Below are 23,868 nucleotides of genomic sequence, written 5' to 3'. Positions count from 1 at the left end.
TCCTCCCACCCAGCCACACTGTGCTCTGCCATCCTTAGAATGTGTGGTCCTTGACACTGGGGGATGTTTCTTGGACTTTGCTGTGTCTCCACATTTTAGAACAATCTGGCAATAGCGGACAATCAATACATGTTTCATTGAACGGATGAATAAATAGACAAACATCAGTCGTGACATTAAAGCCGACTCTAATGTCAATTACAAGTCAAGTATTCTCATTTGCCCTCTGGATAGTGCGAAATCTGGGATGTCTGTCTTCTAGGGCAGAATCATCTGGAGGCTCCTTCACTCAAATGTCTGGGCTGGGATGACTTGCAGAGCAGTGCTGCCACCAGAACACCTGCACGGGCCTCTCCAGGTGACTCGGCTTCCACACAGCAGGGCTGCCTTAGCTCAGCTGGACTTAGAAGGCAGCCTAGGACGCCAAATGCGAGTGCTCCAGAGAACAAGCTAGAAACTGCATCGCCCTTTATGTCCCAGTATAAAGTCACACAATGTTGACTTCACTGTACTCGCACTGCAAAGCAGCCATAAGCCCGTCCAGATTGAAGGAGGGAGGGGACACAGACCCCACCTCTTGAAGGCATGGAGGCAACATTATATTACAGAGGAGGATACGGGATGAGAGATATTGTGTCACAGCTATTTTGGGAAAATAGAATTTGCCACAGATTCCAATTCAAAGCCTGATTCTTGGGTCTTCCTCCAAGAGATTCTGATTTGCGCATCTCAGTTCAAGACTGGAAAACCTTTGGGGCATCCTGGGAATGCATATTTTTAACAAGCATTTCAGGTGTTTCTGATGCTAAGATCCACAGCCCCATTGCCTAACAACTCTACTTAGGGCCTGTCGAAAGTCTCTCGACAGCTGGCTTTAAATGCACAAGCCAGTTCACTGTTGTGCTCTCCCCAAGAATAGAAAATATAGACATACAAGAAGCTGAAATGCCGGGGCTCCTAAATCCATAAAAACAAGATTTTAATATAACAATAGATATATTGAGATAAAAAATGACTATATTGACATGTAAATTTTAAAATAGCTTTGGTGAAATATTGCAGAATGTAAAAACCGAAACCAAACATTATGCTCTTACTAATGCAACTGTGCTCAATTCCTGCCTAATGAAATCCTCCTAGCCCTAAATTAGGAATTTACAGGAAATCCCTTTCCAATATCACAGACTTTCTTGGGGTGTACTTGTGCTTTCTGTAATCGCTGCGAGTGCTTTTAAAACCCCTCCAGTTGCCATTTTTTTAGAATAGCGACCCCAATTCTCACCTTAGTTTTTGGGTTGATACTGGTTTTTCTTGTTCATTGTTCTCTGATTCATATGCACCCCCTATCCTTTGGACAGAGTCAAGATACCACAAACCAATATGACCTCATTAATTACAGTTCTTAGGATTATCTTGTTCTGAATTTGGGTTTTTTTGTAACAGGTTACAAACCGATCCCAAATCACTTGCAGGCCTTTTGTGAGAAATTACAATGGCTTGCCTCACATAAAATTTTTTTAAGTGCTGTTAATTCCCTGAAAAGGTTTGAATCCGATTTCTTTCCAGAAAGTGTCTTTGAATTGATTACTCGCTGCCCACCTCCCACCAGTCTTAATCTTGTAAACATAACCTGGATACAGCAGTGAAGCCCTTAAGATTTAGAGTGGATTCCTTGCAGTTTGGTAAGAGCGCGGGGCTGTGTACAGGCATTTCCTGACACAGGTTGTCAGGAGACTCAGAGGTAGATCCAAAGAGCTCTGTAAGATCAGAGCTAGGGAAGGAAAGGAGCTGGGTCAGTTCTGAGGCAAGTGGAGGGAGGGGGATACAGGATCAGGGACCTGCCACACACTAGGGGCCAGGAGAGGCAGAGCTGAGCTGATGATGGCTGTTAGCAGAAGTAAAGCAAAGCCGGGGAGAATGAGAACAGATCCAGGTAGCCAGGAAAGTCACAAGCGGTCCTTCTGTGGGTAAGAAGCCTTTGGCCTATGGGCCCCCTGTCTTTAGGATTGGGAAGCCCCCGACGGTACAGGGTGACTGGGACCCTGTCGCTGCTGGTGCAGGCTCAGAGCACGTGGGTGTTGGGACCCTGTCTCTGCAGAGCCACCTTGGCCGGGTGTCCTTGGGCTGTCCTGGGTGACTCAACACCAGTTGGCCAGACTCACAGCCCAAATGTTTCCCTCGTCCTCCCCTTTGGCTCCCAGAACTATGGACTCAGGAAGGAGGGATCCTCATGGGTTTTTTTTTTGGGGGGGGCGTCGGTGGGGAGAGCACCTCTGAGTCACCCGCAGGATGCTGCCCTTTAGGAAGTTAATTAGGACTTCGGCTGTTTATGCTAATGACTGTCATCGTGATTACTGTAGAGATTCCTTACAGCTCTGCGAGGAACACTTTCGGCAAATCTGTGTTGTTTTCCTCTTGATTGTGGCAGCCTTCCTCGCTTTCCTCTCCTCTTTTTGAAGAAGCCTCACCCACCTGCTTTCCACCTTCTGCTTCTCTTCTTCTATTTCCTCCTTTGCTCCGCCCTTCCCTGTTTAGAATAACCGAGTCACAGAACATCAGGGACAACGGGAAGTCGAACCAAGACCACCTCTTCAAACCTCGAGCCTTTACACCTGAGCAAACTGCATCCAGAGACAGGAGGCGACAGCTGTGGCCAGGCGGCTGGCCTGGGACAGATCCGAGCAGGATACCCAGCAGTCCTGGGGCCATCCGATATTCCATTTGCTGCTTCAAACAGCTGCATCTTCCTGTTTTCCTTTTTTCTCATTGCCTGCCTTCCTCCCTCCTCTTTCTCACTCTAAGAAAGATGCGTAAGCCCCTGAGAGCTCCCAGAACAAGAAAAGCTATGTGTCTGTAGTGAGAAGGGCTCGTAAGGGGCAAGAACTGCAGGCTAGAAACAGCCATCTGAGGTCCCTACGGGCTCCGTGCCCAAACGTGTCCCAACAGAGACCCACACCTCCCTTCCCCTCTGGCACGGAACCCTGGAGGGGTCATTCTGACTTGCAGAGTGAAAATTGGTTGCTTGGTGATGGCTCAGGCCAGGAGCCACTGAATCCCGACCGTCAGCCACTGACATTATTGCAAATAGCAACTTTTCTGCTGCAAATGAAGCTGCTGATGAAACGCTGGTTTCCAGCCGAAGGCCTCCAACTGCGTGTGAATTGTTTGCAGGCAAGCACACTGCAAGGTTGGTGCTTTCCTAGTCATTTATTTTTCCTGTCTTTGCCTGGGTCATGGTTGATACTGGAGAGCGTCCTGGGAATTCACCCCTACAGACCAGGGTCACAGAAGTCCCAGCCTCTGCCGTTCCTTCTCTGGATGGTGTACAATGAGAAGCTCCTAAAATGCTTGAATTCAAAGGAAGCCCAGCAATCACCTCACGCCCTATTATTTCACAGATGATGAAACTGAGACCTAGATAAATTAGGGTCCCGCATTTAGTGACAAAGTAGAAAGCGGGGGAAGCATGGAAGGAGGGACTATGTTTCTTGAACCCCTACTATGTGCCAGCCTTAAAACTTGTAATCTCATTAAATTTTCAAGTGAGGGCTTTTAAAAAGGAAGGGCACTGGTGTTCTGCAAGGATGCAGGGCTTGAGCAGTGTTACCCAGGGTAAAGCAGAGGAGCCAGTGGGAGGAAGGCTGTATGGTCTCCCTCCAAAGCCCCCGCTGATTCCTTGTTCCACAACCTGGCGAAATCTTGAAAGTGCCCTCCAGCAGATCTGCAAGTACTTAGAGGTGGAGGAGAAAGAAAGACCTTCCCTGGGTGGGACAGGACCTCCACCCCAGCCCTGCGGGGCAACTGCTTCTGCCCTCTTGCTCTGATTCTCCTCCACACACAGCCCACTAAGGCGTACTTACCACAAGCCTTAGATGGACTGTCAGGCAACACTTCCTGAGATCCCTGTAGCTGTGCCCACCAGCTCAGGGGCGGCATTCAACTCCGTATCACAATTATAAACACCTATTTGTTGCGTCCCCAGCAAAGCTGTGCTGCTAAAGATGGTGAGAGATTCACTTGGGTTTACCAAAACGGAAATTAGTCTGGAACCATCAATATGGGTTGGGTCTACCCCAAAGCCCTTTTCAAAGACAGGAGGATTACAGTGTTGGTATTTACACTTCTGCCTCTGCCTCTCCAGCAAATGGGATTCCTTGGTCATAAAAATGTTCCTCTTTTTAGGTCTCTTGATTCTTTGTCTTTAGGGTTCAGTGTTAATTTTGTTTATTGTAGTCATTATTACTCTTCAGCTTTCTGTGTCTCCATGGGTCTCATACTTGCACAATTTATCAGAATCAACCCAATAATACTTATTTATGTGATTTTTTTTTTGGATAATGTCTGTCTCCCTCATCAAAATGTAAGTTGGGATGATGTCAAATATTTTCACCATTATACTCCAAGCCCCTGGTACAGTGCCTGGTATATAGTAGGTGCTCAGTGAACACTTCTTGCATGATTGGACAGACAAATGAGTAAATGAATGAAGTAATAATAATTTATTTTTCATCTGTCAAAATGGGAATATGAGAAAACTTTACATTTTGCAATTGTTTTAGAATGAGGAATAAAATGCTTTAAAAAGTACCCTCATTTAACTATTTGGTCTTAAATTTTACACTCATATTTTTTCAAGTTATATACAAGGCATCATAGTTTAGTGGAAAAAGCACTGGAGATCAGGGCACAGACTCCGAGATGCTGTTTTGGGTGTCCTATGACAAGCTTCTTCACCTCCCAGGCCCACAGTTTATCCCTTTGTAAGTCAAGGGTGTTGGAGTCCAAGAGCTCCTTATTCTTTTCTAGTCTAATACTCTGAATTTTATATGAAACTGTGACCCTGTTAGATCAAGAGAATGGATGTTATACAGTTTCTCAGACATAACAGTAATACATTTTGCTTCTAGGCTGCACTGCCAGATTCCTGTGAAAAGGAAGAAGAACTCAGGACCTTGCTTATGACTGAGTTCTTACCATTGACTTTTTGTGATTGGATGTGTTCCTTCCCTCAGTCCTCATCCATTGCCATGGGGGACAGGAAGTACTCACACCCCACATCATGTTTGCCATGCACAGTTGGTCCTGCCTCACCCACAGCTCAGACTCTTCCAGGTTTTTCTAGGGAGCCTGGTGGAGTTGATGTGTTGTAACTAGCTTGCCCTTCTGACCCCCTTACCTTATCTGTACAGACAGAGAAAGGCCCGAGTGAGTGGGAATGGGAATCGTACAAAAGTTAGAACATTGTTTCTAAAAGTGTCTTCCAGGAAATGTTTGTCCAATAAGAGACTCCATCAAATGGTTACCACTGTCAGTGATGTCTGGGAAATGCAGCCTACCAGAGCCATTTCCTGGAAATTTGCGATGCACCCAGCCTATTTGAGTGTCTGAGTACTGACACAGTAAATAAACCTCTTAATCTTTATTTAATCCTGTTTTCATAATATATTTGATCACAGAAGCCTCTTTTTGCTCATCACCCTTATTCACAGCTCACAAAACTCTTCCTTGTCACCCCTTTATGGGAGACACTGAGACCCTAAAGGAAGGGAAATGGCCAAGGCTGGCCCAGCGGCTAGTCTGGAAAGAAGATAAAGTTTGCTTAAAATGCACCATCTCACTGTCTGGACCCCTCTCATCTCCCAGGGTCAGCGTCCTCCTTGTTCTCTCTTTCAACATCAAACCACCAGACTCTGCTCGCCACTGCCTCATTTCATCCAAACGAGGGTTGGATTAGTGGCTGCACGTGTTAACTCATGCTGTAGCCATCGGTCTGAGCAGGGGACTTAGCCACCCCCCAGGGAGACAGGATGCCACATCAAAGGACATTTAAGTCCCTATTTGTGAAAAACACTGCTGAAGAAGAGAATGTCAAACCAAAGACAAATAAGAACCTATACCTGAAAATGATGTATTTCAGAATCAAGGACAAATTATTAAGAAATGATTAGGCATTTTCAGTAGAGTATAAGAAGTCATGATTTCTCTGACACGTAATTAAGATAGCCTTAAGGAGAGAATGGACTAAATGAAAAGAGAGCAGGATAAGACGAAAAAGGAGATGGACAAGTATGGCAATGAAGGTAATATTTTAACAGCAGTCAAAGAAAAAAGTAAACTGATCCTGCAGAAAATCATATAAGTGACATAGAGATCAGTGGAGAAGTTCCTCAAGAATGGAGAGGAAATTGGGGGAAAATTCCAATTAGCGAGATAATAATGAGAAAGGAGGTTGTAAAATCAGCATACAGATAATTATTATCCTTGAAGTAGAAAATAGTACAGTTTAACTAGAAGCAATAACCAATGATACAGTAGAAGAAACTCTTCTTGAGATGAAGAAAGACCTGTGTACACATAGTGAAAGGTTCACTGCACAGTGAAAATGTGTATGTCTTGTTTTAAATACCCAGAAAAAAGAATTAGTCAAAATAATAACATATAGTCCAACTTCTTAGATGTAACCACTGTTAACATTTTGGTGTATCCTTCTGGCTTTTGCCCATTTCATAGCCTATTTGGCTACATGAGTATTTTGAAAGAGTTTTTGAAAATTCTATTATGTGAAACAGATAAAAATAAAGACTTATGTCTCTGCTTAGACCACTAAAAAAGAATCAGTGTTTTCTTGGGGACCAGCATGGGAGGGGTGGTAACTAGGGGAATTAGAATGAAAGATACCTGAAAATGAGGGGCCTCAGGGTTGGGGCCCTTGATCAACTACTCCTCCTCTCTTTGGGTATTTCCTTCCAAAAGCAACTTAGAAATTTTGGATTTTGTTCTAGAAAGTATGGACCCACAACCATTGATCAGTTTTGTTTATAAAAGAGAAGAAAACCACAACATTGTGGGTTACTCGGCCAGTTGTAGGATTGAATGATTTGTAATTATTTGTTGGAATGTCAGTGTCTTGATCACGTGTCTCCTTGGCTATCTTTAGGAAAAGCACTGACAGCTCCATGTGTGGAGTGGTTCAGAAATCTACTTGTCTTAAGGTAGGAGGCAGCATGGAGTGAAGTCTAAAGACCCCTTTCTGTTCTATTAGCTTGTGTCTCCATAGTGCCACTGCATCCACTTCTAGCCATTCATTCTAGTGTTTCATCACCATAATTAACATCGCTGTGTGGAAATAACAAGCATGTAGGAAACCAGGGGAGAAAGAACTCAGATACTAACGAGCACAACAATTACAATAATGATAAACCTACTGTCATTCCAACTATTGATCTTCAAGTCACACAGCTGTTGATTTTGCAAAAGAGCAGGAGGAAGGAAAAAATCTGCTATAATCCTACCACCCATTTAATTACTATAACTTTCAAGTGTATGTCCTTTGAAGCTTTATGCTGTCCATATGTTCAACATGATTTTGATCATATGCTATAGTTTAAATTGTATAGACTTATTATTTGAAATGCCCCCTATTTTCTGATATGAAAAGTAGATACTCACTGTAGACAATTTCGGAAAGTACAAAAATACAATGAAGAAAATTTTAAAACAATCTGAATGTCCATCACTTAGACATAACATTGCTAGCATTGGGTGAATATCCTATAGTATTAAAAATCTTCATTGTCTTTCTTGATCATAACAGGTTTATAATCATATTGTAATAATTCAAACAACAAAAATATATAAGGTAGAAAGTGAAGTCCCTTGCTATACACCCTCCCCAAAATGACCACTGATAATAGTTTTCTGTCTGTTCTCCTGGAATTTTTCCTAAGCATAGACATATGTCTATGCTTCTTTACTAATTTTTTATAAAATTGGATTATAGTATATATTCACTCCTCCCATCTTCTTTTTTGTATTTAGCACCATGATATGGCAACACTATTATTTATTTTACAAAGGTTCCAATTGATTCATATTTAGGTTTCTTCCCATATTTCTTTTTTTTTTAATTATTATTTATTGATTTATTTATTTTTTGGCTGTGTTGGGTCTTCGTTTCTGTGCCAGGGCTTCCTCTAGTTGCGGCAAGCGGGGGCCACTCTTCATCGCCGTGCACGGGCCTCTCACTATCGCGGCCTCTCTGCTTGCGGAGCACAGGCTCCAGACGCGCAGGCTCAGTAGTTGTGGCTCACGGGCCCAGTTGCTCCGCGGCATGTGGGATCTTCCCAGACCAGGACTCGAACCCGTGTCCCCTGCATTAGCAGGCAGATTCTCAACCACTGCGCCACCAGGGAAGCCCTCTTCCCATATTTCTGTTACCAACAAACCTGCAAGGTTTTACCTGTGTCTTTTCACACTTGCTTAAGTACCTGTGTAGAAACCATAAGGTCAAAAGGCTCACAATTTTTAAATGTTGATAAAATGTACATTTTTAATCTGAAAATATATTGCCTTCAAAGGGAGAGTTCCAGCCCCACTCTCACCAACAATGTATGAGATTGCCTGTTTGCACAATAATGAATATTTTAAAGTATTTTTAATATTTGAAAATAGGATCACTGAAAAATCTTAGTGTTATTTTAATTTGCATTGATTTCATGACTGGTGAAGCAGTGTATCTTATGTTTATGGTCATTTTCACTTATTCTGTAATTGCTATTCTTACTCTTGTCCCACTTTCTTTTGTACTGTTTCCTGTTGTCTTATTTACGTGTAGAAACACTCTATAGATGTCAACCTCAATATTAAGTTTTAAATAAACATAAAATTTCCACTCAAGTTCCTGGACAATGAAAATATCAGCATATTGCTTTATGGATAATTTGTTTTTTGGTAGTGAAAAGTAGAGATTTTTGATTTAGTAGTTCTGGTGTGATGTGCTAAATGAGTAAATAATTTAACGAACAAATGGCATGACAAAACAATACCAGATACCATTGTAAATGATCCACAAACTTGTCAAGAATTGTGAGGTGGAAAATATGGCAAAAAAGAAAACATCCTTTCTGGAAAAATACATCTCCAAGAATGAGAGTACTTTCTAAAGAAAGCTCTGTAGAGCCAAATTTTCCCCACAGGATTCAGATTCCACCTGAACATAAAGACTCGAATTCCTAATTCAGGAACTAGATTGAGTAAGGAAACACTTTCAAGCCCCTTTTATACTGTAACAGGATTAGCGGTCGGGGGAAGGGACAGACCCTAACCCCCTACGCACACGCACACGCACACACACACACACACACACACACACACTGGGGCAAGGACGAGAACTCAGTGTTCCCTTAGATGCAGAACTTGAGTTTCTAACCCAGAGTAAAGATATTGAAGACGGAAGAAAGGCATTTCTACTATTTTCAAGTAGACAGACCCAGCCATGGCATCACACAGGTGGTCAGCCAAGACTACTCTCAATCCCTTACGAGAAGCCCTGAGGCACAGGGAAGTTTTCTCCAGTGGTGTCAATAGGGTTGACTGCCAAACTTGGATGGCTTTTTTGCTATCTTCATAGGCATTTCAGTGAGGAAGTTAGAGCGATTGCTCAGGGCTGCCACCCAGAGCCATCTTAATTTTTTGAGAGGCAGGGAGAATGAAGCTTGTGTATGTGCCCACGTGTCTACCTAGGGAGGTGTCTGTGTGAACTTGCAATTAAAGCATAAAAAATATTCAGAAAAGCACACAACGATAGAGATCAATTAATTTCACAAACTTCACACAGCAATGTAACCAGCACTCAAATCAGGAAACAGAATATCACCAGCACCCCAGAAATCTCACTTTCCTGACTGCTAACACCATTAATGAGTTTTGCCTGTTTTTGACTTCCATATAAATAAAATTTTATATATATATATATATATATATATATATATATATATATATATATATATATATATATAGGTTTGGCTTTCACTCAACATTAAGCTTGTGAGATGCATCTCTATTGTGCACATAGTGGTAATTTGCTCATTCTCATCACTGTATAGTATTCCATTGTGTGAATGTACTACTATTTTTTTTTAAACATCTTTATTAGAGCATAACTGCTTTACAGTGTTGTGTTAGTTTCTGCTGTATAGCAAAGTGAATCAGCTATATGCTGATTTAAAAAAAAAAAAAGATCAATAGACTTAGAAGAATATGCAAAACAGGTTTCCCAGTCCCAGACTAGAAAAAGATACCATGGGTCTGGACCAAACAGATAGGAGCTGAGCCATTCAGAAGGGACTGTCCATCCTATGCCTGAGGGAGCCCCATCTGTCCCCAGTACCAGAGTGGCGTGTGAGAGCTGAGTCACCACCTGAAGATCTTCCGTTCCCATTCCTGTGAGAAGCAAACACCCGTGTGCCACGGAGCTGTGACAGTTTCCATCTCTTTGCCATCCTGTGAGTAATTTTCACAGACAGCTGCCAGAACATTGTCTGCTGACTAGGAGTGACGTCCAGCTGCATTTTGACACTCTGTACAGTCTTCCTGCACTTTGCTATGTGGACAGTCCTCTTAGAATGACCCAGGACTCTTGGAAGCTCTTTAAGATGAAGATGATGGTGGTTTAGACAAATAAAGGAATGATGGTGGTTTAGAAGCCAAACCCTATATTCTTAGTTAAAGTGGGGCTGAATTTGGACCAATCTAAGATTCATCCCTACTCTTCCCAGGAATAAAACACTCATCACATCTTCTTAGACTTCTTCATATCCCTTGAATCGTCCAATCCAAGGAATTGTGGATCTAGATGACCCTCGATAGAATATATTTTTGTTGGGCTTAATAGCATATGTTTGAAATTTAATGGTGCTCTGCCTATCGAATCAATGGGCCACATGATCATTACTGATTATGTTCTGATACTTAGTTCCTAAATCAACTCTGGCCAGGCTAGAAGCAACAGATGTCTCTGTTTCTTTGGTTTCCGGTACTGAGGTTTCCATGTTAAGAAACATAATTATTTTTTTAAATGAAGAAACCAAACTTTAGAAATCCTCCCCAAACACAGCAGGTAGCGATTGGTAGTGATATGTGCCTTCAACTCCCAGATTAGGGCATATGTGGAGAAAATGAAACACAGCACATAGTTAAGTGATTAAGAACTCTGACTTTGAAGTTTGACACTTTTTACCTATAAGACATTGAATAATTCATTAACTTTTCTATCCCTCAGTTTTTGTCATTTGTGCAATGGGGATAATAAAGTTTCTATCACAAAGAGTTGTTCTGAAATTCAATGAGATGGTGTCTGTAAAGGGCTTAGAAAAGTCTGTAGCACAGAAAAAATAATCAGTATATGGTGGTTATAATTCTGGAGAGTTGAGCCACACTATAACTTTCGAAACCTAAACCATCATCATTTATTCAACTGAAGCCGTGAAGGTTATCTGGCCGGAAAGCTAGAACTATGAACCACTGGGTGGCGGGACTTCCTTGCAGAGGCTAGGACAAAGGAAGGTGTGGAGAGCAGTTGGAAGACTACCTTGTGAATCAAAATCTAAAAGTGCAAGTCCAGCCTCCTCTCTTTAGAGCCACAGCAAGTCAGGGCCATGGCCAAGCGGCTCTGGACAGGAGAAGCAGTCACTATGCTGGACCCACCGCCATCTTGGAAAGCCTACAGAGGAGGTGACCTAGGCCGGTGAGCATCCTGGCACTTCCCTGGGAAGAGATGAGTGACCTGCGGCTGGGCGTGAGCTTCTGGCAGGCAGCAGACTGCAGAAATATAGCCTGAATAATTTCAGGCTTGTTAACACCAGCTGCTATGGCCATCTACTCTTGGTCAGCTGGAGAGGACTCCTAGGTTATTGACACCACGGGGACCTTTTAGAAAGTTATTTTCCTGCTGTACAGTGATCACCACGCTATGGAAAGGACCTCCATGAAGCGATAGCCACTGTCTTCCTTGGTTAGAAGGAGGCAGTCATTTATGTGTTGCGGTTTGGGGTATGCTGCAAGGATTGCCCACCCCTTAAAGCCTTCAGTTTCCCCCAATTCCTTACCATCTAGCCACTATACCTGCTCCTACGTGTCCTATATTTCCAACAAGTCTGTCATTACTTTGAGTGAAAGGATAAAAATAGGGACTTAGTTCTCAGAGGTCACAGTTCAATAAGCTTCCTTGCTATTTCCTCACCTAGGAGTAGTGTACCTCTAAGCTTTTTCCTTTATGCACTCTCTCTCTTCCCCAAGCTCTTGATCATTTAGTCATTCAAAATATATTTTCTGAGTGTATCCTATATGCCAGATGCTGAAGATATGGTGGTGACCAAGACAGACGGGGCCCCTGCTCTCACGGACCATATATTCTAGAGCGAGGAGAATGAAACATGTCAGTGTATGACTAAGAGCAGTTTGGATGGCGAGAGGGGCAGTGTGGAGCCGTGGATACAAGCTGGGTCTCTAGGCTATGACCGCCGAGGTTCAATTCCCGGCAACTTCGCTTGTTAGCTGGGTGACCTGGGTCAGTTACTTAACCATTACAGAATGGGTCCTGATTTGTGAAATGGGGATTCTAATAGGACCCCTCTGCTATGAAGCATAGGAGTTGAGATTAAATGTTCCCCAGGAGGCAGCCACGTGAAGACGGCAAGGAACAATCTGATCAGTGGGAAGAGCAAGTACAAATGTCCTGTGATGGAAACAAACAAGCTTAAAGGATTCTCGTTACTAAAGGAAGGCCTGTGTGTCTGGCATATACTGAGAAAGGGTAGAAGTGATAAAAGATGGGATCCGGCAAGGAGGCAGGCACCAGATCGTGAGGATTCATATAGGCCACGTTGAGAACTTCGGATTTTATTCTAATTAATTAGGCTTTAACCTCTGCCTGGAGTGATTTCTCCTCACCTGGCACCACATTTTCGAAAAAGAACGTACTGAAATCCTATTCATCTTTCAAACTCTGTTCTAATGTCGTGTTTTCTATAAAGTCCCATACCCACCAGAAAAATCAGTTCCTCCCTGGCACTTTGATCATCCTATTCGCTGTGTACATGCTTGTCTCCTATATTCATTTTGAGTGCCTGAGGTCAGGGATTGAGTCCCATTCACTTCAGAAACACCTATCAAAGTGCGTGGCACAAATAAATATTCTTTGGATGACTGATATCAGCTTGGGTCCTTTAGTCGGATTTGCTAATTGAAAATCTGGACCCAAAAGGAACAATTTATTATAGCTCAGGTAGATTTCACCTGGAGCAAAAAGAGACCCTGAAAACAACAGGAAGAATGAGAGGACGCAGAAGGGAGGCGGCTTATAATGGGACTCCGTGTACTTTGATAGAGGCCACACCTGTTTTCCTCAGTTCTAACCCTCGCTCTTATTGTGTGAGCTTGGGAAATTACTCAACAAAAATTACTCAGTGAAAACCACCATGCTCCATTTATCCGGAAGGTAGACTTCTGACACCCTAATCTCCTTAATGTGGACAACACAAGACAAGACAAAAACCCAAAATGAAAACAAAACCCAATAAATCAAAAACTCAAAATAGAAGTTAAAGGAAAACAATCTTAGCCCGAAGAAGTAATCATAAAACCCAAGACCTCAGAGCAAGAGTGACTTCAGGTAATAGCCTATTTATTTCCTTTTCTTCCTTCCTTCCTCTCACCTTCTTCCCCAAATATTTACCGAGCACCTATCAACTGTCCAACACGGAGATGCTGATGGGGCAAAAGCAGTAAACATGACAGACGTGTCCCTGTTCTCAGGGAATTTCTTTCCCTTTTCCCTCCTGCCTCCCTGCCTCCCTGCCCTCCTCCTAACCTGCCTTTCTTCCTTGCATGCTTCCTTTAGTTATTGTAGTAAGAAAAGGCAACAGATTCTGAAATCAAAGTTTTAGAGTTCAAATTCTGACTGTGCCAATTAGTAATTGCTCTCTCCCCCCAATTTTGAAATCACTCTGTCAAACCTTGCCCCAGCTATAAGAAGTCATTAGGAAAGCATAAAAGAGGAGGAAACCAGAGGACTGGAGATCTAGGCTGAGGTCTTGGCTCTGGTATTTTTGACCTTGGGCAGGTCACATGACTTCTCCGTCTCTCCATCTCTAAGGGGCAACTACTGTCCTTTTCAACATTCTCTGTCTCTGGGATAAGTCAGCTAATATCCCCGCCTCCAGTGCTGGGGTATTTGATACAACTGGCAGATGCCACATCTACCAGCCTGTTACAACACCTCCAGGGAAAGAGCTTTAAAGATTTTCCCAAAAATCCAGATCTTTTTCATTTCTCTGATGAAGAGACTGACTTTAAAGCCAGGAAGAGAGAACTATGTGCAATTTGATGGGATTCAGAACATCAAAGGCAGTTGAGTTGGTGTTTGGAACAATCTCTCAGGTCAAATCTAATTTTATCTGAGCTGATGTTACCAAGCTCTGGTAATTGCTCCCAGCATAACTGCCAATTCCTTGTTATAAGGCCGTGAGCGCGACTGCTGCAGGGTCTCCAGTAGAGGGTCCAGCTGATGGCTTTTGTCTTTGTTGCTCTGGGGGCTGAGGCAATGGGCTAAATTTCAATCTTGGGAGCTATAGGCAGACAAAACAGAAAGGACACTGGACTTGAAGGCAGGACCTCTGTCTTCAAATTGTGGCTCTACCACAGAGCCCCAGAGATTCTACTTCCTAAGGACTTTTCCACTTGACCTCGACACTTTTGTGTACTGGTTTCCTGAAGACTTTGTGATGGAAGAGGGATGGAGGGAAGTTTGGGGTTGTGGAGAGTGGGGTGCTACCTAGGGTGGGCAAAGTTGACAGAGGCTCAAATGGCACAAAGGCTCTGCACACAGCGATTCCCCTGACTTAGAGAAAGGGTTTGAGCCTGTAAGTTAGGGGTCACTGAGAATTGCAGGAAGCTGCCGGTGTTGGGCATGGCAACATAACTGGGGAGAAAGGACCTGCAATGGTTAATTTTATGTGTCAACTTGACTGGGTCACAGGGTGACCAGACATTTGGTCAAATTTATTCTGGGTGTTTCTGTGAGGGTGTTTTTGGATGAAAATAACATTTAAATAAGTAGAATGAATAAAGCAGATTGCCCTCCCTAATGTTGGTGGGCCTCGTCCAATCAGTTGAATGTCTAAATAGAACAAAAAGCTGACCCTTCCCCGAGTGAGAGAGAATTCTCCTGCTTGATATGATGAACTGGGTCATCTGCCCTTCCTGGTCCTACAGCAGCCTGATGGCCTTCAGAGTTGAACTGGGACATCGGCTCTGAAGATTTTGGACTTAGCCTCCATAATTGCATGAGCAATTTTTATTATTCTTTATAATAAAGCTTAAAAAATAATTTCCTATTGATTTTGATTCTGCCCGAATAACATGGGGCACTATATCTGCAGCAGAGTTTCTTACGAGCAACAAGGAAAGTTGGGAAGAGAAGTTCAAATAAACACCTTCCGAGTCCAAGGCCACCACTCACTTGATCATCTGTTTTGAGTCTGGCAGACTCTATCCCCCAACCTCTTGCCAGATGTAGAAGGGAGCAGGTCTACTATTAGCCAAGTGCAGCAGAGTGGCCTCTAACTTCTGGAAGATTTCCTAATCCTTTATCCATATCTTCTTGCCCTACCTGGGTAACAAAGGCTTTTGTTTTCCCATCACAGGCATTCCTAGCCCATCATCTTAGCTCAGAAACAAGCCTGGAAGATAACCTCCCTACCTGGCAGATAACCTCTCCTCCTCTCATGCACATCCAGATTCCACTTTAGACACTCTGTGACTTTCATCTGGTCCCTGGCTTTTTGAGCAAAACATCCACAAAGTACATGGGGATGCCCAAGGGGCTAGTTTCTGGGCTAGCTCTGGGCTATAGGCAGAAGGTATGAGCAGAAGTAATTTTATCTGCAGGGAGTAATATTTTGATATTTATGTGTGTGATTTAGTTTGATTTCTCTTACCCTCTACCTTTCCCTTCATTACTGAAGAAAAAGTTTTCCATATACACTGTTCGTAGGGTACCGATGTACAAAGTGAACAAAAGAGTCAAATTCAGGGCTTTGGAACTTCTAATTAATCTATAGCAGATATAATAACCTTGAGTATCATACATCTTTATTTCAACTACCAGGTGCTTGAAAAGAAAAAAAAAAAAGATGTTTTGAATTCTAGAAAGCTTGGTTAAAAGATCAAGAGGTGAAGCCTGGAGAGAGAGGGCAAATTTTATTCATACACAAGAGATGACAAAGAGGAGCTTGGAGAACAGCTAAACCCCGCCCGAAAAGGAGTAAGAGCGACTGAGTTATAGGAGAGAAGGCAGAAGCGTAAAAGCATCCTAGATGCAGAAAAGTCTGCACAGCAGAACGAGGCTTGGGGAGGAGTGATGACAACCTGGCCGCTGCAGCGGTGAGTTTTGGGGGGTCAGGGGCAGATGTCCTCGGCTAGGGATTGCCAGCTACACCTCAGCCACTCCTACCGTGGGCATATGCTCACACCAGGAGGGCACAGGCCCCATTCTCCATCCCCTCCGTCCCCTCCCGTGAAATCACCCTCATGTCCAGAAAGATGAGGGGGGATGAGGGATAACCTTAAAATTAACTGAGCATTTATGTAAGTGAGATTAAATTTTAAACAGCAGTGAATGAATTGCCTTAAATCAGTAAGATGACATTTTCTACCATCAAGGGGGGATGAGCGTTTGAGACCTAAACCAAATCATTTTATAGATAGAGTTTTGTCTTTCCACCCCTGATCTTTTTTTTTTACTACAATACTTATTCTTGTCTCTATGCTATTGATGGGAACAGCCATATTCTGCTGGGCTGCATGTGCTTGTAATCACAGCTCTCAGAGGCTATGATCATCTTCAGGAGGGGAAGAGATCTGGTTGAAGAGATCAGATGGAATCGAGGCTGTCCTTCAGAAGCCAGCATTGTACATCCACCATTTCCCCTCTTAAGATTGCCTTTGTTCCTGTTAACTTTATTATTATCACTAGTTACTATTGACCGAGAATGTACCATTTTTCAGTCACTGTGCTAAGTGCTGTGCTTAGATGCTTATACTTTTGCTTGGGTTGCATCAGACTTGGCTGAGATGAATGTTACCACCTCTAGTCTATGAATGAGTAAATTGACAAACATACAGATTAAGGGACTGCTTTTCAATTCCACAGCTTGGGGCTGGCAACAGTGGGATTGAAATGCAAGTATCTCTGACTCTAAATCCCTTGCTCAAAGATGACTCGGTTATACTGAATTGAATTGAATTGATAACATGTACACTTGCCAGATCTGTCTGAAGTGTACATGTTATCAATTCAATGTACATTGTACATTGTGTACAATGTACAAGTGTACACTGACTCCCCCGAATCAATCTAATTGTTAAAAATTGAATGAATAATTGTCATTTGTTTTGCCTGCCCATCGTCTACATCTGTTTCTAGGTTTGAGAGATTTCCCACTTTGGGGTCTTGGTGGTAGAACTACTGGCAACAGCTTTAGGGGAACACCAGCGAGCAACACTTGGTACAGGCTGAGATTCAAGGGCAAAAGGGTCAGCAGCTTCATTGGTCTCCCATTCTCCCATCACCCTACAGAGCAGGACTGAGACCTGTCCAAGACCTGCTGGGCACACTATGGGGTCGAGCACCAGGAAAGGGCCCTCGCCTACCTTTTGCTCTTTCACTGTATAGGGCAAGCATGAGGGTGATTTTGCAGACCACAAATAAACATTATGGACTTGGGAACCAAATTGGAATTTAACTGGAAAACAGAGAGAATGCTCTTGTGTTCAGAGGGGGAAACAGTCTCCCAGGCCTGGGGTATCCACGTACGGCTTCCCAAAGACGTGGGAGACGCACCTTGAAGAATGACTCCATTTTATTAAGGAGATGTGAAGTGGATTATAGAACGTCAACTCCATGGAATATTATGGGATCATTAACATTACAATTAGAAAAACTGCGTAATAACTTGAAAAAACGGTATACTAGTAAGTGAGCACGGCAGAATCAAACTCTCTGCTATGATCACAACTCGGTAAACTCCATGCTTATGAGTGTGCGATGGAAAGAAAGCTGGAAGATAAAAACAAAGGATGTGGGCTTCCCTGGCGGCGCAGTGGTTGAGAATCTGCCTGCCAATGCAGGGGAAACGGGTTCAAGCCCTGGTCTGGGAAGATCCCACATGCCGTGGAGCAACTGGGCCCGTGAGCCACAACTACTAAGCCTGCACGTCTGGAGCCTATGCTCCGCAACAAGAGAGGCCGCGATAGTGAGAGGCCCGCGCACCACGATGAAGAGTGGCCCCCGCTTGCTGCAACTAGAGAAAGCCCTTGCACAGGAAGGAAGACCCAACACAGCCAAAAATAAATAAATAAATTTTAAAAAAACCAAAAACAAAGGATGTGTTTTTTGTGGTGCAATTCAGGGTGAATTTTCTTTTTCATTTCCATTTCCTTCGGGATTTTTTGTTCTTGTTATCAATACAATACCATTTTGAAAGCAATGGGGGCTGGCAAGATGAGCGTTCCTAGCCAGAGAAACAACCTTGTCATAGACTTGAGACTGTGAGGGCAGTCTGTTTGTATGCTAGGGTTTCTGCAGTTGAGTTTTTTGTCTGTTGAACAGCTGTGCTCAGACAGCACCACTAGACCAGAAACCAGGACTGTTTTGATGGAATGTTCCAGACAGGCACAAACTCAGGCAAGCAACTCGCTCCTTGACTTAGTGAAGGAGACACCAGAGTCTTAGGAAGTCCTTTCTACCTGGGAGGTGCAGGAGAAAGAGGGGCTCTTGGACTCGAGTGGAAGGTGTTTGGTGTGTGAGTCTTGGTGGGAGGGTGTTTGGGGGGCTGAGAGGACGTGACCAGAGCCAACCATCTCTGCTCTGGCGGTTTTAGCAGCAGTCACACCCTTTGTCTGGCAACATTTACCCGGCACCACTTTTTTCCAGAAAAACTGGGGAGTGGGGAGCTGCCTATCCAGCAGCCAACTAAGCTGTTTTCATTTTACGCTAATTGGCCCCAAACTGGTCAACAGGGGCATGGAGATGCTCCCTCATCTCACATCCCACGCCCCGGTCCATGGCATCCAGCGAGAGCCCCAATACCCCAGCCGCCCTCCACATCCAAGCAGCTCACCTGCACATGAATCGTGGGCCGGCTCAGGCTGTAAGGCACTCTCATTCTTCTTACAGAGAGCAACCTGGGAGAGGTGTCCTGAAGGTTGGAAGGACATGGAAATTCAAGAGGTCTCAAGCACTGGGGCTGCCTTCGTTTTCCTGGCTCACAAATCCGAGAACAACTTGAAAGGAAGAATTGTCAGGGCTGTCTCAGATCCTTGCGTCTGTCCCCCGATGTCCCAACCTGGGATTAGAAATGACGCTGCATTCGTGGGAACTAGGTACCCCAAGATTCTGGCTCCTACTCTCCATCTGCTTCCTGTAACTTCCCCAAAGCCCTACCGTTAGTGCCCAGGTCCCCCGGGGTGCTCACGATTAGCCTTCTTAAGTTCCTCCGCCCTGAGCTTCTTGTTGATATCATGACCAAGGGGCCTGCTGAGGCTGCCAGGGATTTCCAGAGTGCTGCTGCCCCACACAGCAGGCTGCCCACGGGTTCAGCAGAGCTGCAGGGACCTCAAGGCAAGTACCTCCGCCCTGAGCCCCTGCTCCACTGCACTGACCCTCAGCATGAGAGCTGGGCTGGCTTCCGCCCAGAAGCGGGCAGCAGGCCCACCGAACTCTCTGCTCTCCTTTGTCATTTGAGCCTGCAAGCAGCCTCGTGTGTGCCTGGAATAATCTAGAAGAGCAACTGCCTCTATTTTCACCTTCAATCTCTCTTTTTAGGTAGGCTTAGACATGGACCACGGAGTAGGGCGAAGGAACAGATGCCTGGACAGGTCCATAGTACGCTTTCTGTCACATCCTTCCCTCCCAAGAAGGTCTTCTTGACTCGAAGGCACTTTCCAAGCAGTTTATGCTAAGATATGTAAGTATCACCTGCCCCACACCCAGAATGCTTGATTCTTACTGTTAATCCCCCTCTACATGTCTTCAAATTCTCTAAACTCAGTCCTTCCTCCAAATATAGGTGCTGAATGAGAAGATGTAAGACATTACGTCACAATCACCATCACACCAATCATCATTACCCTCCTCTTCAAGGTGTGCCCCTGGGTACCACAGAGTGCAGCACCCCCTGATGCATGCTCTGGCCTCATTCAGCATTAGTGAAAAAGAGACCACAGGCCCTAAATCAAGTCTCTTGTGCCAAGTCTATGTCACCAAACCTAGACTTAATACCTAACCAGTTGCAGTTTCAGCCTCCCCGTGGAATGTAATCTTAACCAGTCTGTCTGGGATCACCTGGTCAGAACTAGTGGGGTAACCTGCCTGGTGGACCCCTACCTTCCCCCAAAGGAAGGTGACCTTGCCTGATACGATCCACTCTTTGCTGGAAACTTCCTTGTCCTGCGTCCCTCTGCCTATAAAAGTCTCTCATTTGGGGCAGCCCTTCAGAGCTCCTTCCTCTTTGATAGATGGGATGCTGTCTGATTCATGAATCACTGAATGAAGCCAATAAGATCTTTACATTTTACTGAAGTTGAAAGTTGTTTCTTAACAAAAAACAAAATTCAATTCAGTTAATTTATCTCATATTTGTCTGAGCCCACTGATACTCTGAGTTTGCTTCCTGAGCCCCTAGTGGGGTATAAGGATGGGCTGCTTTGAATAATTTCCGTGGACTCTAGGGCATAGGGGCTGTTCTAGTTGTCTGGTACCCGGCCCCCCAGTGGGGTGATTAGGGCAGGTGGATGGTGGTCTGGAGTGGAAGAGCTCCAAAAAGGAGGTGGTTGGAGAGAATGGGCCCTGGATTGGTTACTCTGCCTATGAAAGGCCCACTCAGGTGAGTTGTTTGCTATCGCTAGGAATTGGCCAGCCCTGGGAGGGGCAATCGCTCCACTGTCAGCAAGACCCCAGATGTCAAAGGGTTAGAACAAAAAGGCATGCTTCTACAAGGTGTCATACAGTTTTATTATAATGGTTGACCATTGAACAACCTTGCATCCTAGTTCCATAGCCTAAAAGTTCCCAAAGGGACGAAAACTAATAAGAAGGCAGAGGTCCAAAGAGTAAAGACAGTCTTGAGCCACCACAGGACATCACTGGTGACTTGAAGGAGACTGAGGTCACCAAAGGGCAGCCCAGGGAGTGTGTGGATAGAGGTGGAGGCCAGCAGCAATGGCTGTAGGGTGTGCACTAAAGGTCTGTGAACAGCAGTCTCTTATCCACCGGCCAGACTGCTGAACTGCTAACAAGAGGTGAGAAGTCCTCCAAAGGACGTGGCTTAAGTCCCACTACACTCTTCCCTGAACCGCTGGTCTCAGCATCATTGGCTCTCAGTCCTTTCAAGACAAAGACTCTCTGATGTAACCTGGCTGATTGAGACACGCTTCAATTGCTTTCCAGTTCTACAACTCGCTACCCGAGTGTCTGGTATTTAGTCACCTCTCTGCACCTCTGTTTCTTAAGCTGTAAAACAGGAATAATATCGCTGTTGTAGGCTCTTTATGGGAATTCAGTAAGATAAAGTACGTCAGGTGCCTGGCACAGAGCCTAATACGTATAGGGGCCCAACAAACTTGGTTTCTTTTCCCTGACTTTGACAAGGCAGTGAAGGTGTTAAAAACTTTTTTAAACTATGAAATATATAGCACACAGGAAAAATTGTGCAAAAAGAAAAGATAGACAGCTCAAAATTTTATCACAAAGCTGGTACCCAAACACCCATGGACCCAACACCCAGGTAAGAAAATAACGCATCATTAGCGCCTTAGAAGCCCCATTCATGCCTAAGCCCAAGCGGTGCCCACCCCTCCCTCCTGAAAGGGAACCATTCTCCTGATGTTTATGGTTATCCCGTGTGTGTGTGTGTGTGTGTGTGTGTGTGTGTATGATATATATATATATATATATATATATATATATATATATATATATAAAATATATATCTCTTATATCACATATGCCTATCTAAACTCTACATTTTAGTTTTAGCCACTTCTTAAACTTTGTATAAATGAATTATACAATATGCATTTTTTGTTGTTGTGTCTGCCTTTTGTTATTCAACAGTGTGTTGTCAGATAGCTTTAAATGTGTTTTCATTGAGAGATTCATGTAGCTGGTGCTTTGTTTTCCTTTCATTGCTCGGTGGTATTTCAATAGATGGATATACCGCAAGTGGTTTATCCATTTTTGCAGTTGATGCACGTTGGGTTGTTTCCAGTTTGGGGGCTATTACAAATAGTGGTGCAGCAAACATTCCCGTACATGATTCCTGATGCATTCCTGTTAAGTATATAGTTAGAAATGGAACTGCTGAGTTACAGGGAATGCAAATCCTCAACTTTAGCAGAAAATGCCAGGTTTCAAAAGTGGTTGTACCCATTTATATTCCTTAGAAATTTAGAAACTCGTTGCTCTATGTCCTCATCTACTTGGTAAAGTCAGCCTTTCAAATTTCAGCCACAGTTCTCATTAAGTATGCAGTGGCTTTGCGCTGTTGTTCTAATTCACATTTCTATGATTTCTAATGAGGCTGAGCATTTCGTGTTTATTGGCCATTTGGATACCTTCTTTTGTACCTGTTTAAGAGCATGTTGAAGTCTCTTGCCCATTTTTCTGTTAGACTGTCTGTCTTTTCTTTGACTTATAATAGTTTTTTTTTTTTAAAAATTCTGGATGGAAGCCCTTTTTTGACTTTATGCAGCAAATATATTCTTCCAGTCTTTTGGTTGCCTTTTTATTTGTTTTCTTAATGGCATCTTTGAACGAGCAGAAGTTCTTAATTTTTGAAGATAGTCAAGTTAACCTTTTCCTTTGTGGTTAGCAGTGTGTGTGTGTGTGTGTGTGTGTGTGTGTGTGTGTGTGTGTGTGTGAGATGTTTTATGTCACCTACCCCAAGATTATGAAGAGCTATCCTTTAGATGTTCCACTGTTTTACTTTGAACACCTAACATATTCTAAGTCCAGCTGGAGTTGGTTTGGGGTATGGTATGTGTGGTTAACACCAAAATTTTCTGTCTTTTCCCTTACATTTGCACATGAATATCCAATTGTTCCAGCACAATTGGCTGAAAAGCCCACCCTTGCTTCTTTGTGGTGCCACATCTGTCATCTGTCCATTCATGCATGATTCTATTTCTAGGCTCTTATTTATTCCATTGATCTATTTGTCTATCCTTGTCTTAATTAATCTCTTATAATAATTCTTAATATCAAGTGGAGTCAGGCTCCCACCCTTCATCTCTGAAAGTGTCTTAACTTTCTTTGCCATTTGCTTTTCTAGATAAAGTTTAGGATCAGTTCCCAATTCTTCCCCCAAAATAAAACCTTGAGATTGTATTGAATCTATCAATTGATCTAGCAAGAATTGACATCTTAAAAATATTGAGTTTCAAATTTGCATGGTATAACCCTTCATTTATTTGGGTCTTCTTTAATTTCTCTTTTTGTATTTTCTGCAACGAAGTCTTTAAACAACTTTTGTTAGATTGAATCCTTGGTATTTGATATTTTTGATGCTAATGTAAGGTGTATATTTAAAATTTTTTTTCATTTTATGGCAGGTATTATTTCTAATCTCAGAGGGAAAACTCTCAATAATTTGCCATTAAATATAAATATATATAATATAAATTTAGAAGATTATATCCCTATATCTTTAATCAGCTTACAGAATTTCCTTTCCACTCCTAGCTTACTAAGATTTTTGTTTTTGTGTTTTCAATTTAATGAACAAATGTTTAAATTTTCCAGATGACTTTTCTACATCTGTTATTTTTCCCTTTATTCTGTTAATATGGTATATTACGTTGATTTTTAAATGTTTACTTAAACCATGTATTCCTGAAATAAACTCAAATACTTAATAATAATATATTATCATATATATGCTAAATATATATACATATATACATATTTATGTATATATTGCCAGATTCAGCTTGCTAACATTTTCTTTAGGATTTTTGCCTCTCTGCTCACAA

At 43.1% G+C, this 23,868-nt stretch overlaps 1 protein-coding gene across 1 annotated transcript in view; it reads right to left on the bottom strand.

Annotated features, from left to right (window-relative positions):
• The window catches only part of ADPRM (ADP-ribose/CDP-alcohol diphosphatase, manganese dependent), a 386,060-nt gene that overhangs the window by 27,100 nt on the left and 335,092 nt on the right, over window positions 1–23,868 (bottom strand). The window contains exons 9-10 of the mRNA XM_082441418.1: window positions 18,960–19,184; window positions 2,372–2,527 (exon numbers count right to left, since the gene is read on the bottom strand). The gene's annotated coding sequence lies outside the window, so the exon portion shown is untranslated. The remainder of the gene's footprint in view (window positions 1–2,371; window positions 2,528–18,959; window positions 19,185–23,868) is intronic.

Source organism: Balaenoptera physalus (assembly GCF_965194825.1).
Source record: "Balaenoptera physalus genome assembly, chromosome: 20".
NCBI classification, from domain to species: Eukaryota; Metazoa; Chordata; class Mammalia; order Artiodactyla; family Balaenopteridae; genus Balaenoptera; species Balaenoptera physalus.
This window is presented reverse-complemented; position numbering and strand designations above follow the sequence as displayed.